Here is a 24,314-nt window from a genome sequence, read left to right as displayed (position 1 = left end):
AATACAAAATTGTGTATGGGTTGGGATCTCAGGTGTGATAAAATGCATACTTTCATGCACATACACAAGGACTGAAAATATGCCAAAATGGTGAACAGTGGTAATCTCTAGAGGGTGAGATTAAGGGTGATTATTATTTTATTCTTTTTATATTTCTACATTTTCCACAATTAATATACATTAAGTTCCCAGTCAGAAAGACACACCTTAAGGACAGATCTCAGACCCTCAAAAAAACAGACAGCAAAAAAGGAAATGTTGATACCCTAAACCAGAATTACAGAACTGAAAATTATCTCAGGCATCTAATATAATGCTTTGTATTGCAGATTAAAATTCATTATAAGTATTTTGTGAAACTGAAACATTCTAAATTTGTCAAGATCTCCCAACCTGCAGTCAGCCTGATATTAATAATATTCCTAGGCAAGCGGGCAGCAGAATGCTCCGCATAGGCAAGACACAGATATGAGTAAAAATCGGTATCAATAAAAGGATCCATGTAAAAAAAAGCCCTGTAAGCAGCAAAGTTTAATTCATTACAAGGAAAAAAATCAATGACCTTGATTTTGATATTAGACCATATTCAGAGCACACCTGATGATTAACTTAGACCTGCTCTCACTGTGGCAGGAAGCTGGGAAACAGGATTCTCCAATTACTTGATGCTAATAGGATGAACAAAGGAAACAATGTACTGGGACTGTTAGTGAGTCAATAGGGAGAAATGAGTAACTCTGGGAAGTGTGAGGCAATAGTACTAAGATACAACAGAAGGGTGTGGCTCAGACACCCTCTAGTTAGGACACACGGGTCTAATCCAGATGCAGGCAACAAAAGGTGTGCAAAGTGCTGAAGTGGCAAGTTCATTCTGGTGGAGAGGGGAACCACATCCTGGAAACAGTGTGGACGTGGAGTCACACGACAGGGGCTGGAAACCCAGCATGCGCACTGACATGCTGTGTGCTCCTCAGCAAGATTCTAGCCTCTGGGACCATCTCCTCTGCTGTCACACATGGACACTAATCAACCTCGCAGACAGGGTGTAAGGTTTGGGACAGTATATTCTGGACACACGGTGCAAATGCCAAACCCCGCAGCCCTGGTGCCAGGGGCACTGTTCTCCCTTTGCTGGCCCACTCACAACCACTGGGAGAAAACCATGCTTGGTGCTGGCGGGGTCCTGGGACAGGTAGGGAGCAGATGATACAACTGTCACCCCAAGCCTCACAGTCCCTGCCGGTTCCCCCAGAGGGTGCTGGCCGGGGCTCTGTTCCACCACACCCCAACCAGACTCCAAACAGCCTGGAACAGGACTGGGGACAACATGGATGGAAAAACAGGAAAAATAATCCCCAGAAGAGCAAAAAAATAATGCCGGAGGGGAGGAGTGGAGAAGGGAGAGGCATGTTACAGAAAATACAAAGCCTTACAATTACAGGAAGAATAGCAAGAAATAAATGAAGAATGAAACATCAACAAATGTAAAAGAAGCCTACTGAGTAACACTTTAAAAAATGTTGAACACAAAGGATGAAGAGAATTGGCAGTGATGGGATGAATGAAGACAAAAATCAGTACTTTCTACTGAGTAGAAAGACAAAGAGAAAAACACTAGAAAACAAGGTCAGTATGTGTAAAATAAGAATGCTGCCTGGTGTGCGTCAGCATCCTAAGAGAATCAGACAGTGACCTTGCTGAGAGAGAGCAAGCAGGGGAGAGAGAGAGGGACAGAAACACAGGGACGGAGGAGCAAGCCTGCGGGCTCTGGGCATCAGGAGCTGATGAAAGATTCTGGGTGGTATTGCTGATCACTGGGAAGCTGAAGGACAATTCTGACATGTCAGTTAATTAAGCCTCTGTTTTCAGAGAAGCAATAAAGATAACCTGCGATCACTGAAAATCATTAGCAACATGAAAATGGATCGTAATTACATTACAGGAAGTTGAACTGGGTGTATTAAGGAGCCCTTACTTAGAAAAGAGCACTGTGCCAGGCAAATGCTAGGGCTCCAAACACTGGTATAGGCAATGCTATCTGTAGCCAGCAGGGCAGCATGGTGGGTAAGGAAGCCCCATCTTCAGTGTGAGAAAGCCCAGGCGTGAATCTCAACACTGTCTCCTTACTACTTTGCACATGTCAGTTAATCTCTCTAAGCCTTCATTTTTCATCTATCTCATTGGGGTGTGTGATAGTTAACACTTAATTGACAAAAAGACCCAGCACATAGTAAGAGTCACATAAACGGTATGTATTTTAAGGTTTCAGAGCATCTACTGTGTTGAGCTAGATTCTCTAAAGGGGGTAGAAAGACACACCTGCACAAAGTGAAGATCTTGTCAAGTTGCTAAGGAAGAACCAGGACAGCTGTGTTGATAGTCTGGTGCTCCCCTCTCGGAGAAACCACGCGTCATCTCCTTTGTCTAAGCCTCCAAGTCAGCACTAGATGGCTGTGCAATGCAGCTCACCACAGGGTATCTGCCACCCCACCTGTTTCCTGGGCCCATAAACAAGAGCCGGCCTTCTGCGGTCCCAAGGCGGCCCCCAGAGCGGCCAGGCAAACATCACAAGCCACCCTGAGGCCATCCCTGGAGTCCGGCCACAGCAAGGGCATTCCTTCCTGGCTGGGAGAGTTTGGTGGAGAGCCCTGTGCTGTGGACCCCCTGCACCAGGTGCCACATTCAACACACCTGGTGGCCCACAAGTATTTCCCAACTGATGCCAGTGACTGAAAGTGGCTGTGTGTTTACATGCCTCTTGGAATGCACTGACCTTTGTTTCTGTCAATTCCTCAGCTCATATGAATATCCGAAAGAACCTAGCATTCACCTGCTAAATTGGTTAAAAACGTGTATTTTGGTGCTGACGGTAATTCTCACCCAGACCAGAGCTGTATTTTAGAAGATCAATATACCATATACTCTGGAAAAGTCAATGGCTGAATTACTTACAAAATGTAAAATAGATAAGGGGATTGCAAACATTTTGGATTGCTCCAAAGTTACTAACCAAAGTGCAAAGGTCACATGTTACAGGATACTAGATTCTGGTCTTACTTTGGAGATTATATTAATTTTTAAAAGTATTTAGAAGAAACGGTTTCGCCTACTTCCTAAGTAAAAGCTGTCTGGTCAGCTTACTTGGAAGCAAGAATTTCCATAATGAGATGTTTGAGTAAAAGAAAGAGGCTCTCTCGCTGTTGTGAAAATCTCAGAAAATGAACGCAAGAGCACTAAAAAGCCAAGACATTTTGAGGCGCATTCGGGAAGCCAGGCATTGATGTAAACTAAAAGAGGAAATCACTGTCGTTGGGGGTTTTCCAGACTCTTTGTTTTGTTTCAGCGGCTCAAGGATACTTTAGAAGTTAGTGAATACAATGGCCCTCAGTGCATATGATACAGATCTGCTTTAAAGACAGCTCCCTACACTACCTGGTTGCTCCTCTGAACATTCACGGAAGTATTATCTTCCTACCCTACCCACCAACCCATTCCAAAGAATCTAGCAATCTTAACCAAATCCCCAAATATGTGGGGGGTATGTTTATTATATAATTCATGAACAAAATCATATCTTTTCAAGTTACAATTAAAATCTGACTGTCAAAAGAAGCATGAGAATACTTACTGGTGATAGTTTACTCACGGAGGCAAATCATCAATATCTAGCAAAACGAACACTTCTACTTTGACCATTTCTAAATGCCACTTCTGGAAACTTACCCTACAGACACATGATCACATGTACACATACCGTTTCACCCAAGCTATTTGTAATATCATAAGAATGGAAACAACCTAAATGTCCACCAATAGGAACTGGATAAAAAAATTACATCCATAAAACACAATATTATGCAGCCACATAGTAAAATGAACCAATCTCCACATTGTTAGAGGAAGATCTCACACTGCTAGGTTAAAAAAAAGCAGAGTGGAAGTGTATAGAGTGTGCTACTATTTTTATATAAATAAATGCTCACACATAGTATTAAGTTAATATTTGTAGAGTGTATTCTGTACGCCACAAATTAGTCTTAGCACTTTACATGAATGATCTCATTAGTTCCCCTCAACAACTCTGAAAGAAACTATTAATATACTCATTTTACAGATGAGAAAACTTAGGCCCAGTAAAGTTGACCTTTGCCCAAGGTCACAAAGCTAATGGTATAGGTTCAAACTCTGGCCTCAGAACTCACCCAATATAGTCTCCATAAGGAAATTCCTAAGCCATACACTATCTCTGCAAGTGTTCCTAAGTAACTGGTATGAAGATTTGTCCCCACAGAGGGAACTGCCTGGCTAGTGGGTGGGAATGGGAAGGAGATTAACTTTCACTGCGACTTCTGAATTCTGTACATGTGCGTGACCTGTCCAAAAGTAAACAAACAAATGCAATAATTTTTTACTGTGCTTGGATTAAGTGGCAAAAGGATAGTATGAATTAGTGTTTTAGATGAATTATGTATTTTTAAAGAAAAGCAGTTTGATTCCTATATTTACTTGTCTTATATTTAATTAGCCCATCACTTTTTATAAGAACTTGAAAAAAATGGGAAATAAAATCTCATCCAGTACAGAATTCATAGTTATGCACACAAGCAATTTCCAAGATAATCAAAGATAAAACAAGAATATCAAGATAAAATGTGCACACAAAAAAACAGCAATTAGGCCCAACACGACAAGTGAGGGTTAATGTTTGTTCACTTGCCACCAATTTTCCCAGACTCCATCAAAGACAGTAGTTTTAGACTTTGTAATTCCTACATAAAGAAATTAAATGCATGCCAGGTTGTGGAAAGAACAGAAGTGTACTCGACCTGTCTCTTCATCATGATTTCTCTACAACAGTAATGGAGAAAAAACAACAAAATTTTTCTGGCAGAGGAAACATTCAAAATAAAATATAAAACCACACCATCAAACACACAAAAGCTATGAAAGGCCTGGGAGGCAGGGCCCTGTTGGGTGTGTTTCTCTGAAACACAAGGTCAGTGGTCCGAGCAGCGCTGCTCACACTTAAATGTGCAATGGGCTCTTGTTAAAATACAGATTCTGATTCATTAAGTCTGGGGCGGGACCCAAGACTGCATTTCTAACAAGCCCCCAAGTGAGTCTGTACTCCAGTGGGCCGACCGTGGGCTCCCCGGCGAGGCGTCAGGCAATCCGTGCAGTTAAAAGCAGCTACGAGCTGACAGATGAAACTGTAGAACTAAATTGCAACTCTTCAAACCTTAATCCCTTCAGAAGCATTTGAAAATTCAGCAAAGAAACAGATTTGAATGGATTTGTATTTTCCCTTGAAAACTCAGCACTGTGACATGAAGAATAAAAATGTACCTGTAAATACACTGCTTTCTTTCAAATCTGGTGCACGATTCTAAGCAGATTTGAAGATTCAGAAGAGATCTGGTTTCAAGAATGGTTGAGAAGAGCTAATAATTAGCACACTACTTTATGCCCAAGGGAGCGAGTTTGAAGCACTTAAATTTTTTCAGCTTAATCAAAATGCAGCGGATGAGCACGATGAACACGTTCAGCAGCCGCGGAACACAGGGGCTGATGACAGGCCTGTACGGTCCCTGTGCTCCCGGGGGTTAGACGCCGAGGCAGTACCGGGCCCTGTCACCGCGAGGGTCTCTCACAGGACGCAGACGGCTCAAAAATGCGCGGACGGTGGAAACGATGCATTGCGGTCTGAGGAAACCCAAAGCAGCGAGACAGCACCGCTGGGATCAGGAATACGTGGGGGTTTTGGTGATGACTCCAAGGGCAATCTTGGGTTAGCAAAGGTGCAGAAAAGCAACCCCAGCAAGGGGCATAAACCAGCACGTCCGGGGCCACAGAGGGTGGGCCGGGGCCACGGGGGGGTGGGGGGGAGGATGCTGCCCTGCTTTGGCACCCCGCCCTTAGGAAGCGCTGAGACAGCTGCACTGCTAGGGCAGGGGTCAAACAGGCGAAGTCTGATCGCATTTACAATCGATCTAATTTAAACTGTGGACAGTTCTGGAGAAAGGCGTCCCCGACCGGGTGCCACAGGGCCGGAGCGGTCTCAGACCGACGGGCACAGAGGGGTCCTCTGAGGTCAGCGGTCTCCCTGGGCCTCGGTTTTACCAACCATACAGAGGTCAGCAAGCTTTTCTGAAAACGGCCAGAAAAGCAGTTCTTGAGGCTTTGCCACTGTTGTGCAAAAGCAGCCCTATGCAATATGTAAATGAGGGAATTTGAGCGTTGGCCGTGTGGCAATAAAACTTTATTTTACAGAACAGGCAGCAGGCGGCTGGATTTGTCAGTGCCCCTGAACTGTGAAATGCGGGTGGTAAAAGCTTTCCTGGTGTTAAATATTTTTGGGTCAATATCAAAGGGGGAGTTGAATAATTTATATGTGACACTGCATATCAATTCAAATATTCATTGGCAATAAGCACCGATGCACACCTAGGAACATCTGTATCTCGCTCCTCTTTACCCCCATGCCTCCTAACTTGGGTTGAAGTGTCTCCCTGAATCCACCTCCTGTCTCCTCGGGAACCCTGCCCCCTAAATCTTCTCCTCTCCAGTGCCTCTAACTTCCCTTTCTGTGCTGCCACCTTCCGTGAGCAGACACACAGCACGGGACTACCCCAAACACCAGAATTAATAACCGCCACTTCTTCGTCCTTGTGCCTCTACACCTACCACTCCGGCCACACTCGGCTGCAAGAGGCAGCCATCTGTACCAGCTGCCCCCACTCCTCAGCTCTTGCACTTAAGGTCCTGGTTACCTGGAGTTGGACCCCATTACTCTTACGTAATACCCTTTGCCACAATCAGTAGACACTTCTCAGTCATTAACTTACCTGAGCCTCTCCAGCAAGGGAAACGGCTGGCAACCACTCCTTCCTTCACAGTCTCCCCAGGGGGCTCCCCAGACACACCTGCTCACACCGCCTGGGCCTCCCTGGACTCCCAGCCTTCCTCACATGCTCCTCCTCCCTCAGATGTTTTAATTCACCAGCTTTCTGCTCTGAGCCTCCTGCACGTGTATCATTTATGGAATATAGGCTTGAGAGTCATAAACTTACTCTTTTAATTAAAGCTATGAAAGCGAATTATGAACTGATGAAAACCAAATCCGCCCCCTTCTCTTCAGACCTGCTCATCCTGGATCTGCCGCCCCTACCCATAGAACAAGCGCCCACCCCATTACCCAAGCAGAGTTTTCTGCCCCCTTCTCTTCCCCTTCAGCCTACACACCCAACTGATGGGCATCGCCTGTGAGTTTTAGTTTTCCCATAGTTGTCACATCTTGCCAAATGAATCCAATGAACACTTCTCAAATTTACTGCGACCTGAGCTCTCGGCAGTGTTGACCTTGTTGAGCTCACCCTCAGCGGGCAGCACCCTCTTCTCCGATTTTTGAGGTCGCACATTTGCGCCTCTTTGGGCACCTGCCCCCACTGCCAGCTGGAGGCTCCCTCTCTACGGTCCGCTGTGTGCCTCGGAGTCCGGCCCTTGGTCCTGATCTGGCCCCATGGCCTTAAGTCCCATCTATCTACAGGCCTTCAGTACCAAATCTGAACCTTTAGCCGTACATTTCTCTTGAGCATCAGACCATTATACCCACTACCCACACACATTTCCAACTAGTTATCAAGGGCACAATAATGGACATAGTTGGGTTTTTTTTCATTAAAGTATAGAATATAAAGTATACAATATCATATTGGTTTCAGGTATACATAGTTCACAGTGATTTGACACTTACATACATTACAAAATGCTCACCACGATAAGTATAGTTAATCATTTGTCACCATACAAAGTTATTACAATATTTATGACTATATTCCCTATGCTCTACCATCATACCTGCGACTTGTTTATTTCATAACTGGATGTCGGTGCCTCTTAATCTCCTTCCCTTATTTTGCACATCCCCCTACTCTTCTCTTTTATGACAACTACAAGTTTGCTCTCTGTATTTAGGAGTCTATTTCTGTTTCTTTGTTCACTCATGTTTTGTTTTTTAGATTCTAATAAAAGTAAAATCTAGATATTTGTCTCTATTTCACTTAGCATAATACCCTCTAGGTCTATCCATGTTGTCACAAATGGCAAGATTTCATCCCTTTTTATGGCTGAGTAATATTCCATTGCATATACATACCACATCTTCTCTATCCATTCCCCTATCACTGCACACTCAGGTTGCCTCCAGATCTTGGCTTCTGCAGCTGTACTTTTTGTTTGCCTGGCATTCCCCCACTGTACAGTAACAGTACTACTCTTGTGAGGAACCCATCCTAGGTGGCTCAAACTCCAGCATCCCAGCACAGGTAGGGTCAAAGCCTGGTCAACACAACCCTGCACCCCTCTCTGTGCCCACCTTGGGAAGTGTGCCTTGCTCAACAATCACGGAAAACACACCTTACAGTGTGGTAGGACCTCCACACTAGGACATAAACATCAGTCATTAAGTCGTAAGAGTCACTGAACATAATATTTTCCAGTTGTTTCTCCAAATACAAAATAAATAGTAGAACTAGAATGCTCAATCACTTTCTTGCAAGGTTATACCCTGTTAATATCACAGTGACCTTTAAATTTCAAATGAGAGGGGAAGGAGTTTAAACATGTTTAAAGGTTACCATTTAAAATCTGACCAATCACACTAGGAAGCTACACCTGTGAATGTGTGGCATGCTGGAGAGAAAGCAGAGCTTTGCTGTCAGTTGAAGCCATGTCCAAATCACAGCAGTTGCCCCTTAATGGCTGAGTGACAAGGATAAGTCATTTTGCCTCCGGTTCCCCATCTTTAAAATGTAGATCTTGTTGATCTTGTTGGATCTTTAAAGATTTAGATCATGTAATTTACAAAAAGTGCCCAGTACAAATTAAATTTTCCAAAAGTATCAGATAAAGCAACCTCAAAATTTTAAAGAAAGCATTTTCCTATTCTTGTTAAAAAAATAATTTTTAAAAAGTTCTAAAATCACCCGATTTTGGAAAAGAGTTGAGAAAGAAGAGAAACTGTGGCATGCATTCACTCACTTAACAATTTGTGAAAAATATCCTGATTAATAATCAAATAAATTTTAGGGCAGTAATATTGGTAGAACAGAATGGCTGCACATTTCTTTGGAAAACAATGATTGGTATAAATCATTTTTCTGGAATGATATGAAGGTTTCCCTCTGTAACACATCTGTAACTCTTTTATGAACAGATGTTTTATATAACAAACTTCAGTCAGTGAGATGACGCAAAAAAACCAAAGCTCTCTAGCGTAGCACGCCATCACCCAGAGAAGCTCGTACCCACTATGACAGCCTTCCTGAACTATACACGTGGGACTTAAAGAATCTTTATGTACCATCCAAATCACTAGGCTTTTGCAATCCTTTGCTTAGTAGGTTCACATCCTATTATTCAATTAAATTCTTTCCCTTGAATTATTGAACAAAAATATTCCAACTATCTGCTTGAAGCCCTCCACTGAGTGCAATGGAACACTGAAATATGAATAAAACATGCTGCTGTCGTTCTGGTAATGAAGATTTAAAAAGAATAACTAACAGAAAGTAGTAAATTTGTGATAAATGCACCGCTGCCACTATGAGAATTCAGAACGGGGGTGCCATTTGGAGTCAGAGCTGGGGCATAGGGATGTCTTCTCAGAAGAGGAATTACTTGAGTAAAGCACTTGGAGGTCAGGCAGGACTGATGGGGCAGAAAGGGCTGGGAACATGTCAGGCAGAAGGAGGGCAGCTTGTGCCTCGCACACTCCAGGGACACCATTCACTTCATAGTCATCTTGGATTTTAACATTATTATGAAAATTTTCTGACAGACGGCAGTAAAGTAGCTCAAGAAACTAGTGCTTTTTTCTAATTTGCACAACGTCATGATATAACAAGCAGTATGGCTGCCTCCCAAGGACTCTAAGAAAATTTGACTACCTCAAACCCTCTGAATATATGAAGGAGGAAAAATATCTCCCCTGAAAACCTGCCATCAAAGTCTGGCCCTCACATGTGACCTCTAGTCCAAATTCACAGTACCTGGGTGGCCTGGAAAACTGTAAGCAAAAAATCAGTTCTAAGGGGGTCCCAGATTGGTAGTATTCTCAGGAAATCTGGCAGCAGCAGGCACAGCTCCTCTAGAGGAATCTACCTTCCATCTAGACCTCCAAGCCCCACAGGTAAATACCCAAACCATTAAGTTCAATCCTGAAGTCACAAATATACGGCAGCAAGAACCAGCAGAAACCAGATCAGCAAAGACTTTGGATATTAGAACGATCAAACACAAAACATAAAACAATTATGTTTAAAGACATGAAAGTAGGAATTGATAGAGTACAAAACAAGAAACTATTAAAATAAGCAAATTTTTAAACTAAATAGAACTTTGAGAAATAAAAGCATGTAAGATACATAATGTTTAAAACACAAAGGACAGACCAGACACAAATGAAGAGACAATATGTGAACTTGAGAAAGCTGAAGACATTATCAAGAATAAAGCAGAGAAAGAGATAGAAAATTTAATAAGAGGTTAAGGGACATGAGGATGTTGAAGATGTCTGACATATGCAACTGGATTTCCATGAGAACGGAAAAGAGAATGGATCAGAGGCAGCACAGGAAGCACAGGAAGATGGCCAGGTAGTGTCTAGAACTGATGAGACCCCAATCTACAGACGCAGAAGACCCAAATCCAGAGCAGACTCATGAGAAGAGGCCCTCACCGAGGCACCAGGCAGCACCAAGGACAAAGAGACCTTTGGCTGGAAGGTTCCTGTGGCCAGGATTCTCACCGGGCCCTGGCCGGCTTGCTCACTACACAAGTGTGGGCAGTACGTTGTTATTGACTCTATATAAAGAGCTCCGCCCAGTGCTCTGGGCTGTACAGCTGCAGGAGAGCAGAGGCTGGAGTGGTGGCAGCGCTGAGGACAGAGAATGAGACGGCTGTCGGGGTGGAGGCCCAGAGGCAGGGACCGGCTTGCTGTGTGCAGATTCGCTCTGAGTGGACGGGATTCTAGTGATTGACCTGCCACCGTGGGAATAAAGTTGGCTATAAACCCTTTCACCCCAAGAACGTTCCATTGTCATTTTTCAATCTCATTGAATCTATAGTGAACTTGTCTGGGTCTGAAACCCATTGGCAAGACAAGACCTTAAAAGCAGCCAGAAAGAAAAGACAGATTACCTTCAAAGGAACAATCATTAGCTGATTTCTCAAAGGCTACAAGTCAAAAACCAGTGGAATAATACTTTCAGTGTAATGACAGAAAATAAATGTCAATCTAGCATTAATATGGGTTGAGGGACTATCCTAAGAACAAGGGCAAAATAAATATATCCTAGAAAGAGAATCCAAACAAAGGGAAAAGAAAGTTCAAAGTACAGAGATCTGGCGATGGGCACACGGTTGGGATGTTTGAGAAAGGCCGGTATTATGGGACAGAGTCAAGGCAGGAGATGAGGGGTGCCATCAGAGCAGATTATATGGGTCATTAAGGGCTGGAGCTTCTCCACTGGGAAGGTCAATGGAGATCCCAATAAGACATGTTGGCTGAGTCCCACACTGTTAAGTGCCCAGACATCAGTTGGACGGCCCGATGCACAGAAGTCTCAGGCATTAGCTTTGTGGTGTAATTACCTGATCTTTAAAGCTCCTCTCAACCTTTTAATCTTATTCAGACAGAACAATGATAGAAGAACCATGGTTAATTATTATTCAACCAACCACTCTTTATTAAGATACGTTTCAAGACAGTAACTTCAAAGAAAAGCCAAGGAAAGGAATTCCAAAATCCAAGCAAGATCTGTGCACCACCAGATTTTCATCAGTTATGGCTTTTAGAAAACTTCAAGTCCTTTCAGGGAATTTTGAGGCCAAAAAATAATACATGGTGGTGGAAGACCTGAACAGACATTTTTTCCAAAGAAGAAATACAGATGGCCAACAGGTGTGTGAAAAGATGCTCTGCAATGCTAATCATCAGGGAAATGCAAAACAAAACCACGAGATATCACCTCACTTCAGTTAGAGTGTCCATTATCTAAATGACAAGAAATAACAAGTATTGGTGAGATGTGGTCAATTGGTGTAGCCACTGTGGAAAGCACTACGGAGTTTCCTCAAAAAACTAAAAGTAGAAATACCATTTGACCCAGTAATTTCACTTCTAGAAATTTACCCAAAGAAAATAAAATCCTGGATTCAAAAAGATTTATGCATCCCTATGTTTATTGCCGCATTATTTACAATAGCCAAGTTATGGGAGCAACCTAAGTGTCCATCAAAAATGGATGAATAAAGAAATGTGGTACATATACACAATGGAATATTATTCAGCAAAAAAAAGAATGAAAGAAATCCTGCCATTTGCAACAACATGGATGGACCTAGAGGGTATTATGCTCAGTGAAATAAGCCAGGTGGAAAAAGACAAATATCATATAATTCCACTTTTTTGTGAAATATAAAAACAAAGCAAAACAGAATGAACAAAACAGCAGTAGACTCAGAAGTGACTAGTAGTTAACATGGGTGAGGGGGATAAAGGGGCATAAAATCTCAATCATAATATAAATTGGTCACGGGGACAGTAGTACAGCATGGAGAAAACAGCAAATGATTCTGTAACATCTTTCAATGTCGACAGAAAGTAACCACCTAGGGGGGTGAGGATTTAATAATATGGGTAACTGTTTTACCACTGTGTTGTATATTTGAAACCAGTATAAGATTGTATATTATATATTAACAATAATTCAATTTTTTTTAAAAGCATAAAAAAAAGCAGTATAGCCAACCATGTCCTAACTATGTAACCCTGGCCAAGCTAAACATTATAAACCTCAGATTCCCCATCTGTAATAATATATAACAGGAATATTAAGAATATTAAAAAGATGAGCCGTAAAAAAACGTAACACATAGTGTTCACCTTCTAATCTCTCAGACGCTGTTGGTCGTCGAGTAGGATCTCAGAGTGTCATATTCAGAGGCCATTCCCTGATGGCCAGTTACATTTGTTGAAGTTGTGAATAACTAGCTGCATAAATGGTTTTTCTATTGTAAGTAATCCAATCATTTGTTCAATTCTCACTGAAAAGGCAAGTTTTTCTTTCCAACTCTCACGTCTTTGTCATATACGTTTTCTACAGGATGGCTTTGGCATGTTAATATCCAGTGTACCCAAGGGGAATATATATATATTCTGGGCAAATTTATCAAGAATCTTGTAGAAGAAGAGCAAGCAATGGTACTTCTTTGCCCATCACGGGAAATTCATCTAAAAAGCCCAGTCCTGCTCTGCCTATGTCATCCCCCATTACATCCCACCAGTAACTCTCAGCTCTAAACGACTCTTCCTGTGCCTCACTGCGTCATAATCCTTCAGTGCGGCAATTCCCTTGTCCTAGACGTTCTCCATACTCTGCATCAATGCAAAACATTAATTCTCATCACCCATTCACACACTTCCACAAACCCTTCTGCTAGTAGTCGTGTAACAAACCTGAATGTTCCTCAGGAGTAAACAGGAGTCATATGAATCCCCCAGGATTTGTATCTCTGCATTGGCTCTAAAAATACTTGAATTGAATCTGCCCAGACCTTATAAATTACCGTGAAAGTATTTTTCATCAAAACCGCATATCAGGAAAAAAAAAAACAGGTATCAGCTTAAATTCTCATTTTCTTTATTTGCATAAGAGCATAGAATGCACGTCCTGTTAACCTCTGCCTAGATTGTTGGCTAAAAATCGGCAGCTCATCCAGTCTTGCTTACTGTGTTGCCTAGAACGTGGCCATCAAAGCACACACCCGTCCAGCCAGGCTTCCCACAGGGGCTTCCTGCCAACCCGAAAGTGCCGACCTTTTTTTTGCCTGAAGAGATGGCAGCAAATCATGGCAAACATAACAGTGGCTCACATTTATTGAATGCTTACCATATGCTAGACTGTGCTCAGAGCTTTCTAAACAAAAATCATTTAATACTCTAACAATACAAGGTAGGTACTGTGTGGTCCCTGGTTTGCGAAGGGGGAACTGAGGCACAGAGAAGCCAAGCAACTTACCAGTCTCACAGCGAGGATGTGGCTGGGCCTTGATTTTAAGCTTGATTACTCTGTGGGGCTCACGGTTAAGGGTACATAGCGGGTTCACACTGTTAAGCACAATTTCCCACACACATCTCTAAAGGGTGTACTGTACCATCCCAGTCTTCTGTGGGATGAGAGAGCATAAGAATGGCTGCCCCCCACGCCACCCCAACACACAGCACACACAAAAGATAAAGGTGTGCGGTCCGGGGGCCAGACAGGCTTCTCACTATGTGACCATCACTTCATCTCCCCAAGCCTCAATTTCCTCCTGTGTAAATGGGGACAACTACACCTTCTGTCGCTGCCAGGGGTGGAAGCAGCAGGACCCAATCCCACCACGTTCCCATACACGATGGTGCCGTATCCTCCAGAAATGTGGGGCATCCACTGTGCCTCTGACCAGAGCCTCCTGGCCCCATCACATCTAAAAAGTCTGGGGCTCTGAGTTCATCAGTGCGCCATCGCACAGGACGCACTAGATAGCAGAGCAAGCCCCCCACCCAGCTCCCGAACAGCTCCACCAGCCGACAGGTCCAGGCTCAGAGCCCACCTCCCTGCAGCCGCCCACATCAGGGCCACGGCCTCGGACGCAAGAATTACCAGCACCTGGAGCCCCGACGTCTCCGCCGCCCAGCGCACCACACTCCCCCTACGCCCGCAAAGCGCAAGGCCCTCAGATGGGGATCACATCCCCCTAGCCTCCTCGACTGACCTCATTCCAGGGAGGAGGGCTTTTCAGTCCTCCCAGCCCCGAGCAGGGAGTGCTCCAAGCCTCGTCCCACCAGCCCCACGGGGCTCGGCTCGGGGCACCTGAGGATGAGTCGCCGCCGGGCAGGCCCCTCTCGCTCGCCCACCCGCCGGCCCCACGGGGGATGCTGCCGGGTCCGCACACACTCCTACGCAGCACGGAGCAGAGCTGTTTATAAACCAAGGTAAAAACATCAAAATGAAAAACGGTCTAGAATCTAAGGACGCACCAGACCAACAGTGTCTGTGTGGGCATCTGGGCATAGTACTGTTTTTGCTAAACAGATCATTTTTAATATCACAGACAGCAGGTAGCCTGGATCAGAAGAGACATAGGATCTCCAGCCTTGATCCATTTCGTGATGACCTGTGTTACCTTCCTTATAAAAATAATGGGCCAGGGTTCAAGATGCGTGATCAAAACCGAAAGTTTCTGTGATATGACTGCCCTTGCACTGTTCACCATGTAAGTGTAACTTATTCACTATGTAAGAACTTGTTCACCATGTAAGAACTTGTTCGTTATGCTTCAGAAGATTGGAGACTGCTGAGAATTAGGCTTGGGGTTGATTAATGATTGTGCATTGAGTCCCCTATACAGAATTTTATTGTTGTTAACAACCATTTGATCAATAAATATGAGAGATGCCCTCTCAAAAAAAAGAAATAATAATAACGGGCCAGGCACCTAGAACCGTGTGCCCTGTGGGAGGCCGGCCCCCTGCAGGACTCTCCAGGGCAGGTGCAGCTCAGCTTCTGACCTAAGTCCTTAGGGTTCTGCCCCCGACGCACAGAGGCGTGAGCACGTCCTGCCTTCCCATCTCCTCGGTGACAAAGTTCATATGTGAATAATGTCTCCCCTCATTACACTTGAACTTATTTTGACCAAAAAGTGCCCTTTCTTCCTAACACTTCAAGATTTGGGGAAAAAGTCCATATTCCACATCAACCATTCCCCTTCCTAATTTTCACTGTTCTGGGATTAAGAGGCTGGATATTTTTAGAGAATCCCTACTTAGCAGCAGCTCCATCCCACCCGTCATTTAAAGTCCCTCTTTGCATTTTCACCAGCTCCTGCTCTTTCTTGAAATTCAGTAATTAAACCTGCTACATAAATTTATGTTACCAACACTCCTAATTTAAAAAGTCAAAGTTAAATGTTACAGTGATGTTTTGGTTTAAACCGTTTGCCTGATTCAATAATTGTATGCAATCAAAATAGTTAATAAGTGTGTGTTACTAATAAACAGTATTTCCTCTTCCTGGGAAAGCCTGCCATTATTCTATCATTTCCTTTTTCCTGATAGGAGATCTTTGAGTCCTGAGTAAAAACACAAGCACTGAGAACTTGTCTGATAGGTGGACCTGAGTTGCGTGCAGTGAACACACCAGGAAGAGGTGACATTAGCTCCGATCCATTCCCTGGTAACAGTGGCCCACTGGCAATGCTCATCCCAGGCTCCGTCCCACCCAGAGGGGCAGGGACACAGTAAGGCCACCTGCAGTGTCAGCAGCAGGGCTGCCACCTTCCCACCCCACTCAGAAGGCCGCTTCGGGCCTTCAGCGCCTCCCAGGGAGAAAACAGTGCAGCCCCAAGTGCTCCACTGCCGGGCCCCTAAGGGCAAGACCCCGGCATCACCTGCCCACAGTGCCAAGTGCACCCGTGCTGACAGAAGGGGAGGACAGAGGCCAGCGGGCACCACCCGTCTGGGAGAGGACCCTGAGGAAGGAGCTTCTCTGTCCCTCTATCGTGTTTCTCGGCAGTCAGGACCGCTCTGCCTGCATGATGCACGAATCCCCCAAACAGTGAGGAAAACAGTTCCCTGGAACAGCATCGGCACAGTTAGAGAACCAGGGCTGGAGAGGGACTTTCCCATCTTCCACAACTTAGGGTCAGGTCTGCACATTTTGTATGTTTTTAACCTCCCACCATGGCTTAAGTCTAAAATACTATGAAAACTCTGTTTTCGTTTGGGAGTTATTTTTCTTTTAAACCTCTCCATCAACTCCAGAAAATCCAAAAGCACATGTACTAAATATCACTCACTACAATTACATACACCCAGGGCAAATCTCAAATTTAAAACAAGCAATGACCTCACTCCCAGTTCGCTTCTCCCCCTGGGATGGGGGTTCCTACAATGGGCTTTCATGCTTCCTGAGTTTGGAATAGACGATCCTGGAGGCTGCAGAGACAGCCTGTTGACATGCAAGGCATGCATGGCTAGGGATGGCAGCATTTTCTTCAGCTCTGACAACTCAAACCTTAGACAAAGTTATAAGGAGTGATTACCTAACAGGGATGGGGACAGGGAGGTAGGGGAAAGTGCATGTATGATCTTAAGGAGACAAACTTATTACCTGAAACAACTTGGGGGAAATGTAGTACTATGTTTCTGTGCTTCTGTATTTCTACATTCAAGACTATGTTGTGCAAAATTTCAATTCAACAAGAAGGAATCTTAGGTATGAGATCAGGGAAGAGCCAAGGAGATGGCTGGGCACCCCCGCACCCCTTGCTCCCAGCATTACAATCCTTCCTGTTTGATGTTACCTTGAAATTGTCTTCAGGTCTGGTTTAAACAAACACTGGCAACTTTAAAACAACAGACAAATGTCACTTCCTATATAGGACTAAGAGTGACACTCTCCTCATAGCAAAGGTTTTCCAATTACCAGCAGAGGGTCTCCCAGCTGGAGAGAGCGTGTCTGGTACCGGGACATGATCCCACGGCCCTGGGGGCACCCAGGCAACGGCTCAGGGCTAAACCCTTAGAAATAGAGCAGGTTAGTTCCCATTACCTCTTGGTACTGATATATTCTCACCAAGTTGAAATATACCCAGGGCAAATCTCAGACCCACATTTATGCTAAAAACATTTCCCAAAGCTGTAAATCTAGGAGTGAAATGAAGACATTGCTGTTTTTACAAGGTTGCTGAATAAAGAAACAGCATTTTTTTACTCAGCTTCAAATTATCCTGATCAATAAACTTGAAGACTTGTAAGAATAAAAGACTGATTTGTTTGTAAAAGTATTCACTGCTGAACTGTGTTAAATACCATGATTCCTTCAGACTTTTAACACAGTGTTTAAAAATAGTTACAACACATCTATTTAGATCTAGCTCACCTCCTAAGATAATACACAGCAGCCAGAACTCAGAAGGAAGGATAAAGAAATGGCAACGGTCTCAAAGGTGCCAAGACCCTGAGTGGGCCTGTAATGGAATAAATGCTCTTATGCACAGCCCGTGCTGGAATCTCCCTGCACAGTGATGACTCACCTCCCCTCCTCCTGACATCAACCCAGGGATGCCAGGGACCTCACCACCATTACTGCTGCCTTGCAACCCCTGGGGAAGAACCACAGTCCACCTGATGCAGAACTAGGCTCTGCCACCAGAACCTATGTAGATTTGTAGCCAAGGACGGCATGGTCCTCTCATGTTAACTACCCAAAGGACATGAATTTCCCCCACACGTTAACACATTATGCTAGGATGTAGGAGTAGTTACAGTTGGAATAAAATCATGCCCTGGGTAAAATGCAAACTCTATTCATTTATATTTAACTTTTCAACTTCCAGTAGGTCCCCTCCAGAGTGGCCTCCCAGGTCAGGGGCCAAATGCATCTAACACATTCTTGGTGATTTTCCCATCTTCTTATCTTCACCTTGCACTTTACCAATCAAAGCTTTCTCATCTTCTCACATTTTCTACATTCGCTTCCACAGAGAAGTCTAAATTTAGGTTACTTTCATTCTTTTTGGAGTCATTTCTGATTGTTTGTCTAGCTTAAGTCTGGGCAACCTTTAAGATACTTCCATTTATCTCTGTGAAATGTTAAGTAACCGGAGGTGTCCTGTGCCCTCCTAATAAAGTTCATGAACTTAGATCAACACACTGGAAGAAAAGAAACACGATATCTCATCGTTGTTCCCTTGGCTCCATAGCCCGAGTCACTGGCCTTTTGCAGCAGACACTAAATGTCAATGCTCTGGGGGAACTAACTAGAGTGGGAGGAAAAAGATGGCGGCATAAGTAGGGTAGAGGAAATCTCCTCCCAAAACCATATATATTTTGAAAATACAGCAAATACAACTATTCCTAACACAGTGACCAGAAGTTACAGTACAACAGTCAGGCTACATCTACATCTGTGAGAACCCAGCATCTCATGGAAAAGGTAAGATACAAAGCCGCGACCCGGCGGGACCTGAGCACACCCCCAAACCCAGCTCACCAGCGGGAGGAAAAGAATCAGAGTGGGGAGGGAGTGGAAGCATAGGACTGCTAAATAACCAGCCCTAGTAATCTGCACCGGGAGCACAGACACACATTGCACGGTGCTCTGGATATTAGAGGAGCGGAAAAGTAAAATCCGAGACTAAGACTGAGAACAGGTTCCCACAGCTGACTACCCTGGGAGAAAAGAAAAGGACACGCTTTAAAAGTCTCAAAGGGACAGGGGTTTAACAGGTGAACAAAATCTTTCTGGTACACTCAGCCCAGCAGGCTGGGAATTTTAAGGAATGTGAGGTGCCTTAACCACTTGCTTGGCAATGCAGCTCCAAGGCCCCTCACAGCGATAAGCAGCCTGCTGTTTCTTCTCCCCCACTGGCACTGCAAGCAAACCGGCTGACCCGACATGGCTGTAGAACAGCTGTGAGAAGCCCTGCCTACAGCAACCACACAGCTTAACACACAGGCTTCTCCCTGTGCGCAGCTAACTGGCCCAGACCCAGAGGCTGCTCCCTGCAAGCAGTTGACTGGCACAGGCAGCGGAGAGAGGTGCAGAGACCAGGAGGCATGAAGGGGCCTTGTTCTCACAACAGAACATGCACCACTTGTCTGCAACCCCCGTCAGTACCCTGGGCCAACCTGAGGGCTGTCCCACCCAAGGCAGCTTCAGGGATTAACCCAGAGGCTGCTCCCTGTGTGTGGCTGACTGGCACAGAGGAGATGGGCATCAACACCGGGAGGCACGAAGGGGCCTTGTCCTTGCAGCAGACACACGCACTGCTGGCATGCAATCCCCGCCAGTGCCCTCGGCCATCCCAAGAGCCACTCTGCCCATGGCAGCCTAGGGGATTAACCCAGAAGCTGCTCCCTATGCACAGTTAACTGGCACAGACAGCAGAGACAGGCGAGGCAACCAGCAAGCAGGAAGGAACTTTGCTCTCCCAGCTGAAAAACACCCCACTCACCAGCGACCACTCCCATCACCATGAAAAGGCAGAAGAACTGCGTTCAGTCCAAAATCTCTCAAACACCAGAAGGAGGGCTTGGTGAGACTGAAATCACCAATCTTCCTGAAAAAGAATTCAAAATAAAAGTCATAAGCATGCTGATGGAGCTACAGAGAAATATTCAAGAGCTAAGGGATGAATTCAGGAGGGAAATGACAGAAAAGAAACAAATAATGGAAGACTTAAAGATCAGACTGGATGAGATGGAAGAGATTGTTAATGGACTAGAAATCAGAGAACAGGAATACAGAGAAGCTGAGGCAGAGAGAGATAAAAGGATCTCTAGAAATGAAAGAATATTAAGAGAACTGTGTGACTAATAGACACAGAACAATATTTGCATTATAGGGGTAACAGAAGAAGAAGAGAAAGAAAAAGAGATAGAAAGTGTCTTTGAAGAAATGTTTGCTGAAAAATTCCCCAATCTGGGGAAAGAAATAATCTCTCAGGCCATGGAAGTCCACAGATCTACCAACAAAAGGGACCCAAGGAGGACAACACCGAGACATATAATAATTTAAATGGCAAAGATCAAAGAAAAGGACAGAGTATTAAAATGAGCCAGAGAGAGAAAAAAGCTCACCTACAAAGGAAAACCCTTCAGGCTATCACCAGACTTCTCAGCAGAAATCCTACAGGCCAGAAGGGAGTGGCATGATATATTCAATGCAATGAAACAGAAGGGTCTCAAAACAATAACACTCTACCCAGCAAGATTATCATTTAAATTTAAAGGAGGTATTAAACAATTTCCAGAGAAGCAAAAGTTGAGGAAATTTACCTCCCACAAACCATCTCTACAGTGTATTTTAAAGGGACCTCTCTAGATGGAAGTATGCCTAAGGCTATAAGGCTAAAGAGCTGTCACCAGAGAAAATAAAACCACAGCAAAGGAAGTAGTACAGCTAAATACTAACTAAATGCAAAATAAAATAAGCTATCCACAAAGTCAGTCAAGGGAAACACAAACAGGACAGAATAAAACACCTAACATATAAAGAGTGGAGGAGGAAGAAAAAAAAGAAGGCAGAGAAATAAAGAATCATCAGGCTGTGTTTATAATAGTGTAATAAGTGAGTTAATTTAGATGGTTAGATAGAAAAGAAGCTGCCCTTGAACCTTTGGTAACCACAAATCCAAAGCCTTCAATGGCAATAAGTACATATCTATCAATAACCACCCTAAATGTAAATGAACTTAATGCACCAATCAAAAGCCATAGAGTTACAGAATGTATAAAAAAGCAAGACCCATTATATGCTGCCTACAAGAGATTCACTTCAAACCCAAAGACCTATACAGACTAAAGGTGAAGGGATAGAAAATGATACATCATGCAAACAACAGGGAGAAAAAAGCAGGTGTTGCAGTACTAGTATCAGACAAAACAGACTTCAAAACAAAGAAACTAACAAGAGACAAAGAGGACATTACATAATCATAAAGGGGTCAGTCCAACAAAAAGATATAACCATTATAAATTCCTATGCACCCAACACAGGAGCACCTACATATGTGAAAGAAATACTAAGAGAATTAAAGAGGGAAATAAATGCAATGCATTCATTTTAGGAAGATTCAACACACCAATCACTTCAAAGGACAGATCGACCAGACAGAAAACAAGTAAGGACACAGAGGCACTGAGCAACACACTAGAACAGATGGACTTAACAGATATTTATAGAACATTCCACCCAAAAGCAGCAGGATATACATTCTTCTCAAGTGCACATTGAACATTTTACCAGAATAGACCACATACTAGGCCACAAAAAGACCCTCAGAAAATTCCAAAAGATTGAAATTCTACCAGCCAACTTCTCAGACCACAAAGGTATAAAACTAGAAATAAATTATACAAAGAAAACAAAAAACCTCACAAACACATGGAGGCTTAACAACATGCTACTAAATAATCAATGGATCAATGACCAAATTAAAACAGAGATCAACCAATATATGGAGACAAATGAAAACAACAGCACAAAGCCCAAACTTCTGTGGGATGCATCAAAGGCAGTTCTAAGAGGAAAGTATATAGCAATCCAGGCCTATTTAAAGAAGGAAAGAACAATTGCAAATGAATAGTCTAATGTCACAATTATTGAAACTGGAAAAAGAAGAATGAGGCCCCAAGTCAATAGAGAGAGGGACATAATAAAGATCAGAGAAGAAATAAATAAAATGAGAAGAATAAAACAATAAAAAAATCAATGAAACCAAGAGCTGGTTCTTTGAGAAAATAAACAAAATGATAAACCCCTAGCCAGACTTATTAAGAGAACAGGAGAATCTACACACATCAACAGAATCAGAAATGAGAAAGGAAAAATCACAATGGACAATACAGAAATACAAAGAATTATTAGAGAATAATATGAAAACCTATATGCTAACAAACTGGATAACCTGGAAGAAATGCACAACTTTCTAGAAAAATACAACCTTCTAAGACTGACCAAGGAAGAAACAGAAAATCTAAACAGAACAATTAACAGCAATGAAAATGAATCAGTAATCAAAAAACTACCCAAGAACAAAACGGCTGGACCAGATGCATTCACCACTGAATTTTATCAGACATTTTAGAGAAGACATAATACCCATTCTCCCTAAAGTTTTCCAAAAAATCAAACAGGAGGGAATACTTCCAGACTCATTCTATGAAGCCAGCATCACTCTAATATCAAAACCAGGCAAAGACACCACAAAAAAAGAAAACTACAGACCAATATCCCTGATGAACATAGATTCAAAAAAATACTCAACAAAATATTAGCAAACCAAATTCAAAAATATATCAAGAGAATTACAGTGGGATTCGTCGCAGGTATGCAAGGATGGTACAACATTCAAAAATCCATCAAAATCATCTAACACATCACCAAAAAGAAAGACAAAAACCACATGATCATCTCCATAAATGATGAGAAGGCATATGAAAAAAGTCAACATCCATTCATGATAAAAACTCTCAACTAAATGAGTATAGAGGGCAAGTGCCTCAGCATAATAAAGGCCATATATGACAAACCCATAGCCAACATCATACTTAATAGTGAGAAGCTGAAGGCTTTTCCCCTAAGATCTGGAACAAGTCAAGGATGCGACTCTCCCCACTTTTATTCAGCATAGTACTGGAGGACCTAGCCATGGCAATCAGACAACACAAAGAAATTAAAGTCATCCAGACTGGTAAGGAAGAAGCCAAACTGTGACTGTTTGTGGATGACATGATATTGTACATTAAAAAGCCCCACAGAATCCACTCCAAAACTACTAGATCCAATATCTGAATTCAGCAAAGTTGCAGGATACAAAATCAATACACAGAAATCTGTTGCAATCCTACACGCTAATGATGAACTTGCAGAAAGAGAAATCAGGAAAACAATTCCATTCACAATTACATCAAAAAGAATAAAATACTTAGGAATAAACCTAAGCAAGGAAGTGACAGACATATACCCTGAAAACTACAAGATACTCTTAAGAGAAATTAAGAGGACACTAATAAATGGAAATTCATCCCATGCTCTTGGGTAGGAAGAATTATATTGTCAAAATGGCCATCCTGCCCAAAGCAATATACAGATTCAATGCAATCCCTATCAAAATACCAACAGCATCCTTCAACGAACTGGAACTAATAGTTGTAAAATTAATATGGAACCACAAAAGACTCTGAATAGCCAAAGCAATCCTGAGAAGGAAGAACAAAGCAGGGGGGATCTCGCTTCCCAACTTCAAGCTCTACTCCAAAGCCACAGTAATCAAGACAATTTGGTACTGGCACAAGAACAGAGCCACAGACCAGGGGAACAGAATAGAGAGTCCAGATTTTAACCCAAACATATATGGTCAATTGATATATGATAAAAGAGCCATGGACATACAATGCGGAAATGACAGCCTCTTCAACACCTGGTGTTGGCAAAACTGGAGAGCTACATGTAAGAGAATGAAGCTGGATCATTGTCAAACCCCATGCACAAAAGTAAACTCAAAATGGTTCAAAGACCTGAATGTAAGTCATGAAACCATAAAATTCTTAGAAGAAAATATAGGCAAAACTCTCTTGAATATAAACATGAACAACTTCTTCATGAACATATCTCCCTGGGCAGGGGAAACAAAAGCAAAAAAGAACAAGTGGGACTATATCAAACTAAAAATCTTCTGTACAGCAAAGGACACCATCAGTA

The 24,314-nt window shown here is 43.1% G+C and overlaps 1 protein-coding gene across 6 annotated transcripts in view; it reads right to left on the bottom strand.

Moving 5' to 3' along the window:
- Positions 1–24,314, bottom strand: part of CSGALNACT1 (chondroitin sulfate N-acetylgalactosaminyltransferase 1) — a 350,833-nt gene that overhangs the window by 218,102 nt on the left and 108,417 nt on the right. For 3 of the 6 annotated variants that reach the window (XM_057505244.1, XM_057505249.1, XM_057505248.1), the window contains one exon: positions 20,065–20,169. The exons of the other annotated variants lie outside the window; for them this stretch is intronic. The gene's annotated coding sequence lies outside the window, so the exon portion shown is untranslated. The remainder of the gene's footprint in view (positions 1–20,064; positions 20,170–24,314) is intronic. 6 annotated transcript variants of the gene reach the window in all.

This window comes from Manis pentadactyla, chromosome 7 (assembly GCF_030020395.1).
Source record: "Manis pentadactyla isolate mManPen7 chromosome 7, mManPen7.hap1, whole genome shotgun sequence".
In the NCBI taxonomy this organism is placed as follows: domain Eukaryota; kingdom Metazoa; phylum Chordata; class Mammalia; order Pholidota; family Manidae; genus Manis; species Manis pentadactyla.
Note: the sequence above shows the minus strand (reverse complement) of the source record. Positions and strands in the feature narration are given on the sequence as shown.